The sequence below is a fragment of the Eubalaena glacialis genome, chromosome 12, assembly GCF_028564815.1.
Source record: "Eubalaena glacialis isolate mEubGla1 chromosome 12, mEubGla1.1.hap2.+ XY, whole genome shotgun sequence".
NCBI classification, from domain to species: Eukaryota; Metazoa; Chordata; class Mammalia; order Artiodactyla; family Balaenidae; genus Eubalaena; species Eubalaena glacialis.
In genome coordinates this window covers 29,956,400-29,977,325 of record NC_083727.1, presented here as the reverse complement: position 1 = coordinate 29,977,325, position 20,926 = coordinate 29,956,400, and positions in this window count along the sequence as shown.

Here is a 20,926-nt window from a genome sequence, read left to right as displayed (position 1 = left end):
GAAATCATATCAAGCATCTTTTCTGACCACAATGCTATGAGATTAGAAATCAATTAGAGGGAAAAAAAGTAAAAAACACAACCACATGGAGGCTAAACAATATGTTACTAAATAACCAAGAGATCACTGAAGAAATCAAAGAGGAGATCAAAAAATATCTAGAGACAAATTACAATGAAAACATGACAATCCAAAACCTAGGGGATGCAGCAAAAGCAGTTCTAAGAGGGAAGTTTATAGCAATACAAGCCTACCTCAAGAAACAAGAAAAATCTCAAATAAACAATCTAACCTTACACCTAAAAGAACTAGAGAAAGAAGAACAAACAAAACCCAAAGTCAGTAGAAGGAAAGAAATCATAAAAATCAGAGCAGAAATAAATGAAATAGAAAGAAAGAAAAAAATAGCAAAGATCAATAAAACTAAAAGCTGGTTCTTTGAGAAGATAAACAAAATTGATAAACCATTAGCCAGATTCATCAAGAAGAAGGCGGAGAGGACTCAAATCAATAAAATTAGAAATGAAAAAGGAGAAGTTACAACAGACACCACAGAAATACAAGGCATCATACGAGACTACTACAGCAACTCTATGTCAATAAAATAGACAACCTGGAAGAAATGGACAGATTCTTAGAAAGGTATAACCTTCTAAGACTGAACCAGGAAGAAATAGAAAATATGAACAGACCAATCACAAGTAATGAAGTTGAAACTGTGATTAAAAATCTTCCAATAAACAAAGTCCAGGACCAGATGGCTTCAGAGGTGAATTCTATCAAACATTTAGAGAAGAGCTAACACCCATCCTTCTCAAACTCTTCCAGAAAAATGCAGAGGAAGGAATACTCCCAAACTTATTTTATGAGGCCATCATCACCCTGATACCAAAACCAGTCAAAGATACTACAAAAAAAGAAAATTACACACCAATATCACTGATGAATATAGATGCAAAAATCCTCAACAAAATACTAGCAAACAGAATCCAACAACACAATAAAAGGATCATACACCATGATCAAGTGGGGTTTATCCAGGAATGCAAGGGTTCTTCAATACATGCAAATCAATCAATGTGATACACCATATTAACAAATTGAAGGATAAAAACCATATGATCATCTCAATATTGGCAGAAAAATCTTTGGCAAAATTCAACACCCATTTATGATAAAAACTCTCCAGAAAGTGGGCATAGAGGGAACTAACCTCAACATAATAAAGGCTATATATGACAAACCCACAGCAAACATCATTCTCAATGGTGAAAAACTGAAAGCATTTCCTCTAAGATCAGGAACAAGACAAGGATGCCCACTCTCACCACCATTATTCAACATAGTTTTGGAAGTCCTAGCCACAGCAATCAGAGAAGAAGAAGAAATAAAAGTAATACAAATTGGAAAAGAAGAAGCAACATTGTCACTGTTTGCAGATGACATGATACTGGGAATCATGTATACAAAGGGAATCCTAAAGATGCCACCAGAAAACTACTAGAGCTAATCAATGAATTTGGTAAAGTAACAGGACACAAAATTAATACACAGAAATCTCTTGCATTCCTGTACACTAATGATGAAAAATCTGAAAGAGAAATTAAGGAAACACTCCCATTTACCACTGCAACAAAAAGAATAAAATACCTAGGGATAAACCTACCTAAGGAGACAAAAGACCTGTATGTGGAAAACAATAAGACACTGATGAAAGAAATTAAAGATGATACAAATAGATGGAGAGATATATCATGTTCTTGGATTGGAAGAATCAATATTGTGAAAATGACTATACTACCCAAAGCAATCTACAGATTCAATGCAATCCCTATCAAATTACCAATGGCATTTTTTACAGAACTAGAACAAAAAATCTTAAAATTTGTATGGAGACACAAAAGACCCTGAATAGCCAAAGCAGTCTTGATGGGAAAAAAACAGAGCTGGAGGAATCAGACTCCCTGACTTCAGACTATGCTACAAAGGTACAGTAATCAAGACAGTATGGTAGCAGCAGAAAAACAGAATTATAGATCAATGGAACAAGACAGAAAGCCCAGAGAAAAACCCACACACCTATGGTCAACTAATCTATGACAAAGGAGGCAAGGATATACAATGGAGAAAAGACAGTCTCTTCAATAAGTGGTGCTGGGAAAACTGGACAGCTACATGTAAAAGAATAAAATTAGAACACTCCCTAACACCATACACAAAAATAAACTCAAAATGGATTAGAGACCTAAATGTAAGACCAGACACTATAAAACTCCTAGAGAAAAACATAGGAAGAGCACTCTTTGACATAAATCACAGCAAGATCTTTTTTGATCCACCTCCTAGAGTAATGGAAATAAAAACAAAAATAAACAAATGGGACCTAATGAAACTTAAAAGCTTTTGCAAAGAAAAGGAAACTACAAACAAGAAGAAAAGACAACCTAGAATGGGAGAAAATATTTGCAAATGAATCAACGGACAAAGGATTAATCTCCAAGATATATAAACAGTTCATGCAGCTCAATATTAAAAAACAAGCAACCCAATCAAAAAATGGGCAGAAGACCTAAATACACATTTCTCCAAAAAGGACATACAGATGGCCAAGAATCACATGAAAAGCTGCTCAACATCACTAATTATTAGAGAAATGCAAATCAAAACTACAATGAGGTATCACCTCACACCAGTTAGAATGGGCATCATCAGAAGATCTACAAACAACAAATGCTGGAGAGGGTGTGGAGAAAAGGGAACCCTCTTGCACTGTTTATGCCAATGTAATTTGATACAGCCACTATGGAGAACAGTATGGAGGTTCCTTAAAAAACTAAAAATAGAATTACCATATGACCCAGGAATCCCACTACTGGGCATATACCCAGAGAAAACCATAATTCAAAAAGACACATGCACCCCATTTTTCATTGCAGCACTATTTACAATAACCAGGTCATGAAAGCAGCCTAAATGCCCATCGACAGACAAATGGATAAAGAAGGTGTGGTACATATATACAATGACATATTACTCAGCCATAAAAAGGAATGAATTTGGGTCATTTTTAGAGGTGTGGATGTATATAGAGACTGTCATACAGAATGAAGTAAGTCAGAAAGAGAAGAACATATATCATATATTAACGCATATATGTGGAACCTAGAAAAATGGTACAGATGAACGGGTTTGCAGAGCAGAAATAGAGACACAGATGTAGAGAACAAACGTATGGACACCAAGGGGGGAAAGTGGTTGGGGGGGTGGTGGTGGGATGAATTGGGAGATTGGGATTGACATGTATACACTAATATGTATAAAATGGATAACTAATAAGAACCTGCTGTATAAAAAAAAAAAAATTTTAAATTCAAAAAAAAAAAGAGTAACAAGCAGCTCTATAGTTTTAGAACAAATTTTTCTGAGCTTATGCTTAATAAAATCAAATAATTTTTTTTATAATTTATTATGGTTATGTATACCCTGATTAGTATATATATTCTCATAAAGGGACTTTTATTGCTGTATGCCATATTTATTACCACAACCTATGTTGTTAGATCTTGTTATTTAGTAAATTTAAAGAAGGAGGCATATAGTAGTGAAGAAATTCATTCCTAAGTGTTTAGAAAGCTGAAGTTTATTGAGGTGGCAAGGGAATCTGTCTAAAGGGTAGCAAAGAATTGTGAAGAACAACTTTATGCCAATAAAGTTGGTAACTCAGATGAAATGTATGTATCTAAGTCATGAGCATATGTCACATGGCTCCTTTAAAATAATAGAGGTATTCTAGGATGCCTTTCCTTTGGTTATTATTAGAACCATAGAGCAAGTTAATCAGAAAACCAGGTCAGTAACCAGAAAATGTGGGAGAGTGGTGGGAATGGGGGAGAATGGGGAATGAGAGGTTTACAAAAACCAAACTTCCTCACCACTTCATCCCTAAACGGGAATTTCTGAGAACTCTGAAAGTTATGCCATGGATCACACTTTCAAGAGCAATGGTTAAGGATGAGGGGGTTCTCTGTGAGTACACAGGAGGAAAGAGTGAATAAAGTCTTCTTCCCAAATATTTGCCAACACAGCAACACTCTTTTAAAATAACCTAAAGAAAAAAAAAATCACAAGGAAAACTGGGAATTATTTTAAACCAAATAATGAAAATATAACAAAATTTGTGAGATATAGGTAAAGCAGTGTTTCTATCACATGCTTATATGAACAGAGAAAAAAGGTTTAAAATCAATTATCTAAGCTTTTACCTTCGGAACCTGGAAAAAGGGAGAAAAAGTTAAACCCAAAATTAGTAGAAGAAAGGAAATAATAAAACTAAGAGAATAAATCAATTAGATAGAAAACTAGCAATAGAGAAAATCAACAAAACCAAAAGAATGTTGTTTGAAAAATGAGAGAAATTTGTAGATTCCTAGAAAGAAATGACCTATATCAGGAATGAAAGAGCAGACATGTCTATGGATCCTATGAAAAGTAAAAGGATAATAAGACTTCCACTTCCAGGAAGATGGAATAGATGTAAGTTTTCCTACTTCTCCACAGTTTTCCACAAAAACTGTGGAAATTATATATGAAACAAACATAAGAAGATTCTGAAAGAAGAAGGCGGATCACTTACAGACCTTGGGAGCTAAAGAATGACATGTCGGTGAGTTTGCTGATTTTCTTTTGCCACCTAGTCTCCAGGCTGGGGGCTGGAGAAACCAGAAATGCCGATGGACACAGACTTTAAAATAGCTCCAACATAGACTGCTGGCCCTAGTCAAAGGCCCAGAGAATGTGTAGCCTAGCAAGACAAAAAATTTTAGAAAATAACCACTCCACTCTCTCTAAACATCACACACACACACACACAAAAACTGTAGTCCCAACCTCCCGTATGCCAGCCAAGACTGAGTGGTGACCCTACACTTCCCACCCTTCCCAGGCTGTCCCTCCAACTGCTGCCCCCCAGAGGGATGGCATCAGAGGCTGAGTACAGAGCTGGGACTTTGATGCCTGATCGACAGTAACGAAGCTCTCCTTACAGCCATGTCCTGGAGACCACATGAGAAGCAGGGTCTTCCATCTCTAAAAGGCAGTAACAAGGTGCCCATCCCACTTCTCAAGCATGTTACAAATATGCTTGAAACAAATGAAAAAAATAGAAAGTAGCAGCAAAAAAATAGAAAGTCTCAACAGACAAGTAGCAAACATAAAGATGAACCCAGTGGAAATTTTAGATATAAAAAGTACGGTGAAAAAAATCAATGCCAAAAGATTGCATAGCTATAATTCCATTTATGTAACATTCTTGATAAAATTATAGAAATGAAGAACCAGTTTAATGGTTGACAGAGTTTAAGAGGTGAGAAGTAGGCAGGTGTGTCTGTAAAAGGTCAACATGAGGGCTCCTTGTGGTGAGGGAAATGTTCTGTATCTTGACTCTATCAATATCAATATCCTGGTTGTAGTATTGTATTATAGTTTTACAAGATCTTACTACTGGGGGAAACTGGATAAAGTGTATAGGGGCTCTTTAAATAATTTCTTACAATGACACATGAAGCTATAGTTATCTAAAAATAAACAACATAATTAAAAACAAGGCATTCAAGCTAATAAAATATTATTTTCTAAAAAAATGCAACAAGAGGATATTATGAATGATCTTATGCTAATAAATGTGACCACCTAGATATAATGAACAAATTCCTTGAAAGACAAAATTTGTCATACCTGACACAAGAAGATATAGAAAACCTATGACTAGTTTTTAAAAACTGAATTCATAATCAAAAACCTGTCCACCAGGAAAACTCTACAATCAAGTGGATTCTTTGGTTAGTTCTATGAAGTTTTTGAGGAATAGTACTAGTGTTGCACAAAACTCTTTTGGAAGATAGAGTAGGGAGAAACCCTTCCTAACTCAACCTATGATGTCAGCATAACTCTGATATCAAAACCCAATAAAAAAAGAAGATGAGGTATATATATACACATATGTGTGTATATGCACAAACACACACAATGGAATACTACTCAGCTATAAAAAGGAATGAAATTGTGCCATTTGCAGCAACATGGATGGACTTGGAGGGCATTATGCTAAGTGAAATAAGTCAGACAGAAAGGCAAATACTGTATGATGTCACTTATATGTAGAATCTAAAAAAATACAACAAAGTAGTGAATATAACAAAAAGAAGCAGACTCACTAATATAGAGAACAAACTAATAGTTACTAGTGGGGAGAGGGAGGGGAGAGGAAATATAAGTGTGGGGGAGTCGGAGGTACAAACTATTGGGTGTAAGATAGGCTCAAGGATATATTGTACAACATGGGAAATATAGCCAATATTTTGTAATGACTGTAAATGGAATATAACTTTTAAAAATTGTATAAAAAAAATAATATTATAAGAAAAAATATTAGTGAATTGAATCCAGTAATATCTGAAAGGATAATGCATAACAACCAAGTGGAGTTTATCCTAGAGATGTGAGATTGTTGTAATATCTATCGCTAATTACTTAAACCCAGACACCTCTGTGTTTGAAGTCTGGTTTTCTGTTGCTTCAATGGGGTGTTAGAAACTGAGATTGGGAATCTACTAGAACAGGACTCGCTGTTTTGTAGTCTGTGCAGTGCAGGTCTAGTGAAGAAGGCCTGTTAGAGTCTGGTGAAGCAGGGATGTACACACTGTCCTGGGAATGGATGAAGATCAACCAACACCTAGGGACAGAGGAAGAGGAGTCATCAGATTACTACATGGATGGCAGGCATCACTCGGCAGCCAGAGCCATAGAACAGGAGCATAGAGATACCTATAGAGCAGGCAGAGAAACATGGCAGTAGAGAAGCACCAGTAAGAGGCATGCATGAGCCTCTTGCTAGGGAGGACCAGGCTATTGCAGAGGAATTTCAAATAGACCAGAGCTCCTGGAATTCTCTCACTGGAGAAAGTCTGAAAAAAAAATATTTTTATAAAATCTGGAGCTAAGATTCATGCATCAGTGAACAGGGGTTCCATTTCTATTCCCAACAGTGCTTAACCTTGCTCATGACTGTAAGTCTATAGCTATTAATTGATTAATGATATATTTTATTGCTCTGCAAACTAGGAAAGTCAATTGTGATTCTGGCATTGGGGAGAAACTATATATACAAGGGTGTGTTATAAACCACTGAGCCTCTATCTATTCTAGAGGGGCTACTGAGAAATTACTAAATTATTTCAGCTAAGAGTCAGCTGAGTCAATGCCAAATGGATTGGAGTTCTGGTTATCATGAATAGAGCTATGGGCAGAATTCCATCATGAGAAGAAATAAGGTTGTTTTGAAAAAAAATGAAAAACTAAACAACTTGGTAGCTAAAATGCAAGCAAAATATGCTGTTTTTGCTATACTAGAGGTTTTGCTGAGAATTTTTGGGCTTTTTTGTTTTTAAATTCCCACTCATGTAATAAATTTTGATGTTTATTTTGAATGGTATGGATAACACAATGAGTGTTCATGTGGAAGTCAATTCGTGTAGCTAAATAAAAGATGTCTCAATAAATTTCAAATTCCCAGTTTAACATTTTTCACAGTTACATTTTTTGTTGTGAAATATTTATGTTTTACGAAAACCAAAACTGTAGGTTTTCCTATGGGTAGGTGACTCCAATTACATAGTTGGTATTATGAATCTCTGACAGGTGATTTATCCTGCCTTTGAAATTTCCAAAAATTCCTTAATTGCTGGGTGTGAATTCCATGAACTCACAAGACGTTGTCAGTAGTAAGATTAAGTCTTCAGAACACAAAATGCCAAGACAAAAGCTGCAGGACGAAAATGCCAAAAACCAAATGGAAAAATAGAGATAAGAAAAATATTAAGAATTCCACTTTTAAAGCAAACAATGATTGCATTTAACTGGATATAACTTCCAAGTGATTATATTTTCCCTGAACGATTGCAATAGTCTTTTTTACTGTTCTCTCTGTTTCCAGCTTCCACTCACTCGAATCCCTACTGCATTCTACCCACAAATCATCTTTCTGAAGTTCAACTCTGATCGTGTCATTCCTCAGCTCATAAACCTTCAATGACTCCTCGTTCTCTGAACAATGAAGTCCAAACTTGAACCGGCCATTCAATCTCCAAATTAGCTTCCAATTCTGTCTTCTACTTTATGGTCTTTATAGTTCAATTCCCTTTGTGGCCCTTAGAGTCCAATCATCTGGAACCACTCCTATTTTATGTGTACACCCTGCATATTCCTATCTAACTATTCAGTCCCCTTGTTTCTGATACTGGCAGTCTTTGTATATTTAAATTCTACCCAAATTTGCACGCCCAGTTCACATACCACCTGTTATGGACTGAATCATGTGCCCCCTCAAAATTCTTAAAGTCCTAACCCATACTGTGACTATATTTAGCAATGAGGCATTTAGAGAGGCAATGTAGGTTAAATGAGGTTATAAGGTCGGGTCCTTAATCCTATAGGACTGGTGACCTTATAAGAAGAGGAGGAGGAAGAAAGAGCAGTGATCTCTCTCTCTCAGCACATACAGAAGAAAGTCCAGGTGAGGACACAGCAAGAAGACAATCCTCTGCAAGCCAGGAGAGAGCCCTCACCAGAAATCAACTCTGAAGCACCTTGATCTTGGACTTCTGATCTCCAGAAGGGTGAGAAAATAAATTTCTGTTGCTTAATCCAGGGGTCCCTAACCCCCCGGGCTGCGGACCGGTAACGGTCCTTGGCCTGTTAGGAGCCGGGCCACACAGCAAGAGGTGAGCAGCGGGCAAGCGAGCGAAGCTTCATCTGCCTCTCCCCATCGCTCCCCATCGCTCACATTACCACCTGAACCATCTCCCCCTACCCTGTCCGTGGAAAAATTGTCTTCCTCGAAACTGGTCCCTGGTGCCAAAAAGGTTGAGGACCACTGGTTTAAACAACCCAGTCTGTGCTATTTTGTTATGGCAGCTCAAGTTGGCTAATACACAACCTCTTCCACAAATTCCCCCTGATCATCAAGATTTTCCCTCCTCTATTCTCATGGCATTTTATTTGTATCTATACAATATTACTTATCACTTTCTGGTATTAATTACAGTAATTTAGTGTATCCGATAATAGAGCTTAACTGTTCTCTAATGTAAAAGCAGTGGGATGTAGGCATTTTAGGTCTAGTATGTATGCTCAAAAAACCCAGTCTTGTCTTATCTTTTGATTTGTCCACTCTGCTATTTCCATCCTGAAGATCACCTGTTTGTTCAAGATAATTGTTAAAGCTCAAGCTCCACGTGTTCCAGGAAACAGGAATGAGGGAAGGAGAAGGAAAGGGGCAAAGAGCCCACCTCTCGGCTGAGTCACCTCCCCTTAGGATGTCTTTCCAGAAACCCCAAACAGCACTCTGCTTACATTCCATTAACCAGAATCTAATTAAATGTAACACCTAATTGCAATAGGTGTGTAGCCATTTAGTTATATGTTAAAAAGAAATATTAACTGGTAAATAGTCTCTGACATCTTTATATTCATTTTTATCACCTTTAGAAGACTATAAGTTCCTTGAAAGCATGTTATGTCTGTGCATCTTGAACAGTATACAGCACTAAGATTTGCACATATAGGACACTCAAAATTGTTGAATGAATGAACTAACAAATATTAATTCACTTGAACCATGCATGAAGGCCACTTAAGTAGAGCTTACTCATTTCCTGCTATCTGTTCAGGCTTATGGGGCATCCTAAGTGCCTTTTTATAGTAACACTGTCATTAGGCTATAAATGTTGTATTTTATGTTGAATTTTTTTCAAGATGGAGGTTTCCACTCATTTCTATGAGGGTCAGGTAGTCTGTATAAACTTTTCCACAGGCAGCAAATTTTTGGTGCGACAGTATTTCCATTTTTTTTTGGAACATGTGTACCATTTTTATTTCTGTATGTGGTAAATCTATTAGGCAAACTAGTACATAATTCTTTTTTTTTTAATTGAAGGATAGTTTATATGTATAATATTATGTAAGTTTCAGGTGTATAATATAGTGACTCACAATTTTTAAAGGATATATTCCATTTATAGTTTTTATAAAATATTGCCTATATTCCCTGTGCTGTACTATATATCCTTGTAGCTTATTTATTTTATATATAGTAGTTTGTACCTCTTAATCCCCTATCCCTATCTTGCCCTTCCCTCCTTCCCTCTTTCCACTGGTAGCCATTAGTTTGTTCTCTTTATCTGTGAGTCTGCTTTTCTTGTGTGTGATATTCACTAGTTCGTTGTATTTTTTAGATTCTACGTATGAGTGATATCATACAGTATTACTCTCCAAGTCCATCCATGTTGCTGCAAATGGCAAAATTTCATTCCTTTTTATGGCTGAGCAGTATTCCATTGTATATGGAATACAGTCTTCTTTATCCATTCATCTATTTTTTAAAAAATAAATTTATTTATTTATTTATTTTTGGCTGCATTGGGTCTTCGTTGCTGGGCGCCGCCTTTCTCTTGTTGCAGCGAGCGAGGGCTACTCTTCGTTGCGATGCGCGGGCTTCTCATTGCGGTGGCTTTTCTTGTTGCGGAGCACAGGCTCTAGGTGCTCAGGCATCAGTAATTGTGGCACATGGGCTTAGCTGCTTCACGGCATGAGGGATCTTCCCAGGCCAGGGTTCGAACCTGTGTCCCCTGCATTGGCAGGCGGATTCTTAACCACTGCACTACCAGGGAAGTCCCTACCCATGCATCCATTGATGGACACTTAGGTTGCTTCCATATTTTGGCAATTGTAAATAATGCCGCTATGAACATTGGGGTGTACTTATCTTTTTGAATTAATGTTTTTTTGTTTTGTTTTGTTTTGTTTTTTTTGATAAATACCCAGGAGTGGAATTGCTGGATCATATGGTAGTCCTACTTTTAGTTTTTGAGAAATCGCCATACTGTTTTCCACAGTGGCTGTACCAATTTACATTCCCACCAATAGTGTACGAGGGTTCCCTTTTCTCCACATCCTCACCAACATTTGTTATTTGTGATCTTTTTGATGATAGCAATTCTGACAGGTTTTTAAGCTTCCAAAAGATTGTAAGAGCAAAATTTTTCTTTTTAAACAAGGGAAATAGTTTTCATATTCTTCTAGGAGAGAAAATTGTGTCTGCATACATTTCTATTCTAAACTTGATGACTTTAATTTGCCTTCATCTTTTCCCATAGACAGTGGTGAGATGGAGTGGGTACGATGCTACATTATTGCGTCTTATTTTGCTTTGTTTAAAAACCTACCCTCTTCTTTTGGGATTACACTGAGGGCAGAGTACTTACACTGCTCCTTAAATTTACTATCATCTCTTCTACTTTTTTTATTTTCCTTTTCTTCACCCTACTCCCTCATACTCTAAACCAGCATTAAAAATCACATAGGATGGCAAAGGATATATGAGATAAACATAGGTGATGGGGTAGAGATATGGGAGGGGTAAATTCCTACTCTCTCAATTCTTGCTTCAGTGTCCCACCTTGTGGAGGTACAGGGGGCATCCAGCAGAAGTGAATTCCGAAATGGAACTAGGTCACTAGGTGACTATTGCTTGCCACCTCCTTTCATCAGTTTCACAGCTGGACTGAGCCAAGGGAAGTCTGGTTAAGGTGTTGCCCCAACGGGTGAATGATAGTCTCCTTTTAGACACTTCTAGTCCAGTCCTGCTCACAAGGATCCAAGTTTCTACTGAACTTTCCTCTACTAAAGCTATCCCTGAAACAGAACACAATCTCTGGTCTTACTCCACTGTGCCATCCCCCCATGAGCACGATTAGCACAGAAGTATTCACATCTAGCAAGGGATCTTCACCAGGTCTAGCAGAAACACCTAGAGAAATAGGGGCATCTCGGTTTGTTTATCCTAACTCCTCCTTTCTCCATTGTATCCAATCAGATCTATGGTAAATAACAGATGTTGTTAATAACATAGTAAGAGCCACTAATATGCCCATTTTCCCAGGAGTGCAACTGAAGGTTTTCCTGTGAACATAGTAACAAGTGACAAATTGTTCACGTTTACTTTCATGAAATGTTTTGACTGCTGAAGTTGTTCTATAGCAGTTCATTAAAAGACCCATAAAATATGTAAGTTTACATTCTATAAAAGGATCATCAGGAATTTCTTGGCTGATAGTATTCCTTCTATTAAGCATCTGTTTTCTATTTTCTAAAGGATTGCAGCAGTGGTTGTATAACTGTATATTAAAAATAGTTGATTTAAGCTGCATGAAAATGTTGTAATTTCTTATTAAAGATTAGTAACCCACCAATGAAGCTTCCTTAGGAGGCAACCAGCAATGTGTACGTAGCACATCTGGTTTCAAAATATTAAAAAATGATAAACACTCACCGATCCAATCCATCTGTTCCCTCCATCTACATAATTGTCTTATTTTTAAAACTAGGACATGCACTGAACTTGACATTACACAAAGGGAAGAATTTTTTTTCTCCGTGTCTAGACAGTAATGGATGATTGAGGTCAGTTTCAGAGGAATGTCATGTTTATTATCGGATATGTAGGCATTCTGGAAAAATGGTTAAAATCCAATTCCAATATACAGTAGATTGTCTTTGATTTGAAGTTGTGGGTAGAGTCAAGCAGATAGAATATCTGAGATCACAGACATGTTTTTGATGAAAGAGTGTCAAGAACTCAATCAAGACTATCTAATTTAACACTATTAATAGCAGCTAGCACATACTGAGTGCTTAATTTGTATCAGGCCCAATGTTAAGCACTTTATATGCATTATTTCACTCAGTTCTCATAACAACCCTTACTAACCCCATTTTAGAAAAGAAAACTGAAGCTCAGACAGTGAGTAGTTTACCCAGAGCCACTTAGCTAGTGCATGGTGCAGCCATGATTCATAATTGGGAAACGTGACTTCAGTGCCCATTCTCTTATGCTCTCTGTGATGTGGCACACAAAATGCCTTTAAAAAGAATATCGGTCTTCTTAGCCTTAACAGTTCTTTCCTAAAAACTCCATCTCTCAGATGTTAAGAACTTCTTCCCCAGCCTGCATCTCATCTACAAGTTTGTTAAATGATAACATGAATAATAATGATAATAATTAACAATTGTGAGTGCTGTGTTTCAGATATTTTTCTAAGCTCCTTACAGATTAACTTGGTTAATCAAAATAATAACCCTACAACATAGACACAATTCTTACCCCACTTTTCAAATGAGGAAAATGAGGCATACATAAAAGGTTAAATAACTTGCCCAGATCAAACAACTAGGAAATGAAGTTTCCAAGATTTGAACTCAGAAACTCTGGCTCCAAATCTATACAGGAAATCATTTGCTAGGCACATGCCAGGAGCTATATTAAGTGATACATATACAAGGAGGAGTAAAACATTGTCAGCTTATTTCGGTTAGCATATTTTCATGGTTCATTCATGTTGTAACATGTATCAGAACTTGTCTTTTTTATGGCTGAATAATATTCCATTGTATCAATATGCTACATTTTGTTTATCCATTCACCTTTTGATAGGTACTTGGTTGTTTTCACCTTTAGGTTATTGTGAATAACACTGCTATGAACATTGGTATATATCTGTTTGAATCCTTTTTTTAATTCTTTTGGGTGTATATACCTAGGAGTAGAATTGCTGCATCATATAGTTAAAATGGCAGATTTTTATGTTTATATATACTTTAACACAATAAAATAATAGTAAAAAATGTTCTGTGTCTTTGGAGGACTCACAGATTAATAGAAAAGGAAAGAAATTTGAACTAATAATTAAAGTAATATGATATGTGCTATAACGGTAGCATGTGCAAAGTGCTATGTGAACTAGGACATGCCTAGGATGGCTTAGTGTGGGTGTAAGGCTTTAGGGAGGACTGTAGAAATTACATTTGGGAAAATTCTTAAAGGACAAGGAGATATTCTCAAGGATGATGGTGATGGCTAATAGGACTGGGGGTGGGGAAGGTCAGGAGGGTGGAGAAAGCATTGCAAACAGAGGAATTCCCATGAACAAGGCTCAAATGTACCTAAGCCCAATGTGACTAATTTTATGTGTCAACTTGACTGGGCCACCAGGTGCCCAGATATTTGGTTGCACATTTTTCTGGGTGTGTCAGTGAGGGAGATTTTGGATGCAATTAACACTTGAACCTGTAGACTGTGTAGATTCCTCTCCCTAATGTGGTGGGCTTTGTCTAATCAGTTGAAGGTCTAAACAGACCAAAAAGGATGACCTCCCTGCAAGTTAGAGGAAACTCCTGCCTGACTTCTGAGTTAAAACATTAGTCTTTTCCTGCCTTCAGACTCAAACTAAAACATTGGCTCTCCTTGGGTGTTGAGACTGCAGGTTTATGGACTGAAACTTACACCGCTGGCTCTCCTTGTTCTCAGGCCTTCAAACTAAGAGTGAAACTACACCCTTGGCTTCCCTGGGTCTCCATCTTGCTGACTACAGATCTTGGGATTTCTCAGCTTCCATAATCCTATGAGCCAATTTCTTGTAATAAATCTCTTTCTATATAAATATACATCTAGTTGGTCCCATCTCTCTGGAGAACCCTGATGAATCCACTGACACGTTATAGTTTGGTGTGACTGTGCGTGAAGGTGAGTGGAGGGGATGGGAATGATCTTTCACAGTTTCTAGAGTTAACAACTTTACACTCCCGTTTGACAATTCTCTCTTCTTTACCTATTACGTGTTTCCAAATTCTATTGATTCATCTTCAAAATGACATCTTAACTGTTGATTCCTTACTAAGGCAATCAATGTATTTTGGCATTTGACTCCATCTTAGCTTTCATCTCCCTCTTCATGCCTGTGCATAATCTGTGCTTCAGCCATCCTTGGCTATTACTGGCATGTCCATCACATGCACTTCCCTCCCTCTGTATGTTTGCTCATGCTTCCTTCTCTTCCAGGAATGCCCTTTCCCCATCTCCGTGTGATTATATCAAAACCATGCTTAAAGATTATGAAACAATGTGAGTTCATAAGGGAGGACAAAGCTAGTTGCTTTGTTTGTGTATTCACTGCTGTATCCCCAATGTGTAGGACAGTGACTGAAACATGAGATAGAGGGAGACAGAGAAAGAGAGAGAAATTGAGAGAATTCAGGACCTAGGATGAATTGTCAGAGTGTTCAGTTCCAGTTCTACTCTTCCTGCTTTGATTATATGAAATCAAATTCATTCAAATTTATTTCACTTGCGACTGAAAAAGCTCTGGCCAATCTACTATCTACAGAGATTTAGTCATTAAAAGTATTGAAAGAGATTTCTCACAAAAAAACTGGTCACAAGGATGAAGGTCCAACATTCTCCACTGTCTCATGCTCTTCCCATTCTTTAGGATATGTGAACACTAAAATTCTCCTGCAATCACAGGACCACTTTGAGCCAGGAAGAATATCTTATCTCTGAATACCTTTTTCTTTAAAAAAAAGAATGTTAACTAAAAGCTAAAAGAAACACCTTGAAGTCAATTTATGAACCAACTGCTCTTAAGATAGCCAACTACTCTTTCCATTTGAAGTGAAGGCACTGCCTTGGCTTGTCATGTCCTACTGTGTCTAAAATTGTATGTTTCATTACTAGCTTAATAATTAGTTTAATAATAATAATATGTATACCATTAGTTTAAACATGTATCATTATTTCATTGTTTGTTGATTCCATTATGTTTGTTTCCTCTGTACTATTAAGAAGAAAAAATAACTAGTTTTATCACTTGGGATTTCTGCAATTATGTTTTTCCTTTTTAGAGTGTAGTGAAAGAGTTTTCTTCCTTTCCTATTACTGTTTTTGTTATAAAATTGTGGAATCCTGTTACTTTTTATATCATTCATTTGCATAATCTATGGCTCTAGATGCTATATAAATATAGTTCAAAGTGTAACAAAATGCTCTTGGTCATTCTACAATAGATTCAGGGAGTGATTGTCCTAAAGGATTCTGAATGAATTTTACACACAGAGAAAATGGTACTTGTTCTGGCAGGGAGAAAAATATGGCAGACCGGCTGGAGTGTAGCAATTTTGAAGCCGAATCTGGTCTCTGGACCCCAACACAGAATTAAATCTCGGAGACAGAGTTTTGAGTGAAGTAGAATAGAATAGCTTTATTGCTTTGCCAGGCAAAGGGGGCCATAGTGGGCTAATGCCCTCAAGACTGTGTGTCCCAACCTGGAGGGGGTAGTGAGGAGTTTTATAGTAATGGTTCAAAGATGGGGGATCAGCTCGTGGACATTCTTCTACATGGTTGGTGGTGAGATAAGTGGAAGTCGGCATCATCAACCATCTGGTTCCAACCGGTCTGGGGTCTAAGCGCTTGTGGGCAGCATACTTCTCCCACCTGGTGGGGGGGCTTGCAGTATCTGCAAAACAGCTCAAAGATGTTATGTGTATCCCTTGAGGGAGGAACCAGGACTCTGCCCCAAGGCTGCACTATTGTTTCCCAACTATTCCTCCCTTGCCTCTGCACCCCGTCCCTTCCCTAATTAGCAACTGTTTGAACCTGCCCTCGGAGCTCAGGGAAGGTCATAGAGGCTGAATGAAGCCTATTTCCTGTAATCAAGAAATGGGGGACACAGAAAGGTTTTTCTTCCCAGGAGGCCCACAGGGTTCTGTTTGGTTTCAATTTCATCAAGGAAAAGATGAAATTTCCTCATTTATAGCATAGTATGTGTTTAATAACTAATTGTCAGATGAAACATTGCTTGAATGAATGAACAAATGAATCATAGATATACTGTGAAAACACAAACTTCCAGGAGTTTCATTTAGAAAATCTTATTACTTAGAACAATGGAGGTACACTTCTCCCCAAAACGTGTAGGGCTTGCTGCATATGATAGAAAACATACACTTAGAATTAACTGAGATGGGATACAACATACCAAATGTGATTTCAGATTTTCTTTACATAAAAATTATAGAATAGAAATGGATGGCCATTTGATTTGTGTTGTTCGGATGGTCTCCTCCCTAATAGAACCAGAAAGCATCCTGATAACCCTTTCAGCATTTTGGGCTTATGAGAATATATAATCCAAGAAGGGTAGCTGGGCAACTGGCTTTACTTAAATTGGAAGAAAAAGAGCTCCATGGAAAAATACAAGTAAAATATCATGACAGGGTTTTTCACGGATGTTTCAGCTAAAGATAAAAAAAAAAACAAAACACTACAAGAGAAAAGGTGAGGTTAGATCCAGGATAAAATGAGTCATGTTTTTATGACTAAATGGAACCTTCAGATTAGTGAAACACAAATGCATTTATGTCAAAGTACGTGAACTGGGGTAGAGTACGCTAGATAATCACTGTCTTGATAGGGCTTTTTTTTACGAACCAATTTTGGTTTTCCTTTTACTACAGCAATTGTTATTCTTGCAAAATGATCTATGAATAGTAGCATTTTCCCTGTCTTAGTAACCTCACGTTAAGAAAACACCCATATTTCTACTTTACTTATCACAGAGGAAGGCTGACTTCCCAACTTTAGAGAGAACAAAGTTATAGTCTTCTGAACACATGGGTGGTAATTTGAACTTGACCTAAAAAAGTCAAGCTTACAAGTAGTCTAACTTCCAGAGATAGAATGCATACACCAAAGGCTAGAAATGCTATTGTCTTTTTGTAACTTTGAGGATGGCATACATTTAAAAAATATCTCTGAAGGTGAATCAAAGATTGTCATGAGGGCCAATCTCTACCGCAGCTTTCTTATTTTCTATCCATGACACAAGAGTTAAACAAAATGTTTGAATGGAACATTTAATAACAAAAGACATTTATGATGTTTACTTAATGTTTTGGACCATTAAGCATCAGTGACATGAGTTATTGTATGTAATATCTGGCCAGAAATCTTTTGACCAGGCTGTGTTTTACTACTCTTGGAGCTGCCAGCATCCCGATTTGAAAAAAAATCTGTGGTCAAATCCTAGTTTTCTCAGAGGTCTTTGGATTTGAAAATATCTCCTGTTGCCAGAAAGTACCTTTTGAAGTTTACATTAAGATGGATATTTATTTATTTTTTCTCTATAACAATGACAGTGGTTGAGATAAACTGTTTAATTCTAAATAGAAAACACATCTGCTGTGTCTGCATTGTTTGTGGTTGCTGGAGGGGCGACAATTTAAACCAAGTAGCACACATGACATTTTAAGTGAGATGTTGTGTGAGGGCTCACAGCTGCTGTCGCTGTCCTCTCCTGCTCAGCTGGGTCCAGTGGGGCCGCCCGGCCAAGCCAAAGCCCCCATTAGGGAACCCACTATGAGTAGACATCCAGGGATGTCTTCTGCTTTCCCTCATCCTCAAAAACTGGGAGAGTGGGAAACTAGGATTTACAAACCAACATTTTCCCTAGTTATACTTACCTGTTGATTAGTAAAAGCAAATTTAGAATACTTTTTTAAACTTCTTCTCCACCCCAAATCATATTGACTTTTGTCTGAGAATGTATGAAATCTATAGATTAATTTAGGGAATGGCTATCTTTGTCATATCTATTTCTTCTATGTATTTTTCACATGCTTTATAAAAGTTTCAAAAATTTCTTCATGTAGTCTTCCGTATTTCTTGTTACATATATGCTTAGGTATTCTGAAATTTTTTTGACATTTTTAATGAGATCTTGCCTATTTGTTATACATCACAGTTTTCTGTTGTTTATATGAGGGAAAGTTAATGGTTTTTACATTAGTATTATAACCTGTATTCCTAATGATTTTTTAAATTATTTCTAATAGTTTTTCCGTTCATGCTCTATAAATATTTTTTGTAATTTATGATAACGTTGCTTTCTCTCTTGTAATTATTATACTCCGTATATAGTTCTCTTGCCCATGTGAATTATCTAACACTTCCAAAACAATATTAAATGATGATTCCAAGAGTGGGCATCTTTTTCTTTTTCCTGATTTAGTAGAGATTTTCACCATTAAGTTTGATGCTAGTTTTGGTTCAGTTTACTTATTTCTCTTATTCAATCCATAAAAAATTTAGCATGTATTTATAAAAGATAAGGATATTTATTTTATTTTTTATTGAAGTATAGTTGCTGTATAATATTATGTAAATTACAGGTGAACAATATAGTGATTCACAATTTTTCATGTTATGCTCCATTTATAGTTATTATAAAATATTTGCTGTGTTGTATAATATATCCTTGTAGCTTATTTTATACCTAATAGTTTGTACCTCTTAATCTCCTACCCCTATCTAACCCCTCCCTCCTTCCCTCTCCCCACTGGTAACCACTAGTTTGTTCTCTCTATCTGTGAGTCTGCTTCATTTTTGTTATACTCACTAGTTGTATATTTTAGATTCCACATATGAGTGATATCATACAGTATTTGTCTTTCTGTCTGACTTATTTCACTTAGCATAATGTCCTCCTAGGCCATCCATGTTGCTGCAAATGGCAAAATTTCATTCTTTTTTATGTCTGAGTAGTATTCCATTTTATACCTATACCACATCTTCTTTATTCATTCATCTATTGATGGACACTTAGGTTGCTTTCATATCTTGGCAATTGTAAATAATGCTGCTATGAACATTGGGGTGCATATATCTTTTCAAATTAGTGTTTTTGTTTTTTTCCGAATATATACCCAGGTGTGGAATTGCTGGGTCATATGCTAGCTCTATTTTTAGCTTTTTGAAAAGATTCCACACTGTTTTCCACAATGACCGCACCAATTTACATTCCTACCAACAATGTACAAGGGTTCCTTTTTCTCCATATCCTCACCAACATTTGTTATGTGTGGTCTTTTTGATGATACTCATTCTGACAGGTGTGAGGTGATATCTCACTGTGATTTTGATTTACATTTCTCTGATGATTAGTGATGTTGAGCATCTTTTCATGCCATCTATATGTCATTTCTTGAAAAATGTCTATTCAGGGAAAAGATACATGCACCCCAACGTTCATAGAATCATTATTTACAATAGCCTAGATGTGGAAGCAACCTAAGTATCCATCAACAGTTGAATGCATAAAGAAGATATGTCATATATCTATATATATATATACACATACAATGGAATATTAGTCATAAAAAAGAATGAAATTTTGCCATTTGAAACTACGTGGATGGACCTGAAGGATATTATGCTTAGTGGAATAGGTCAGACAGAGAAGGACATACTGTATGTTAGCACTTAAATGTTCAATCTAAAAAATAAAACAAACAAATGAATATAACGAAACAGAAACAGACTCACAGATACAGAGAACAAACTAGTGGTTACCAGTGGGGGAGAGGCAAGATAGGAGTAGGGGGTTAAGAGATACAAACTACTATGTACGATATAAATAAGCAGTAAGGATATATTGTACAGCACTGGGAAATATGGCCATTATTGTGTAATAACTTAAATGGCATATAATCCATAAAAATATTGAATCGCTATATTGTACACCTGAAACTATGTAATACTGTAAATCAACTATACTTTAATAAAAAGAAAAAGGTGTTTTTGATATAGTAATATGACTCTGAAAACCAGAATGGCAGTAGACTTCCTGTCATTTTTGCTCTTTTCTGAACATCTCTCTTTATCTGCACTCCAACGTGTAGAAGATAACTCAATAACTCCCAATTTCAAAACCCTCGTTTAATTCATATCCTGAGAAAAAGCAATCATCACTGTATCACAATTGCAAATTTCCTGGAAAGGCAGATTGTGCAGATTCCCTGGCCCACACTGGGAAACGTGTATACCTATGTCTAATTCATTGTAGCCAGAGGAACAGGGACACAACCAAAAACGTGACTGTGGGAAGCCTACCCCATGACTGCGGAGAGGCTTTCTTAGAGAAAGTGATCAATGTGAGCTAGGCAAAGAGCTCAAATCATATATTCTACAATTTCTAATTCA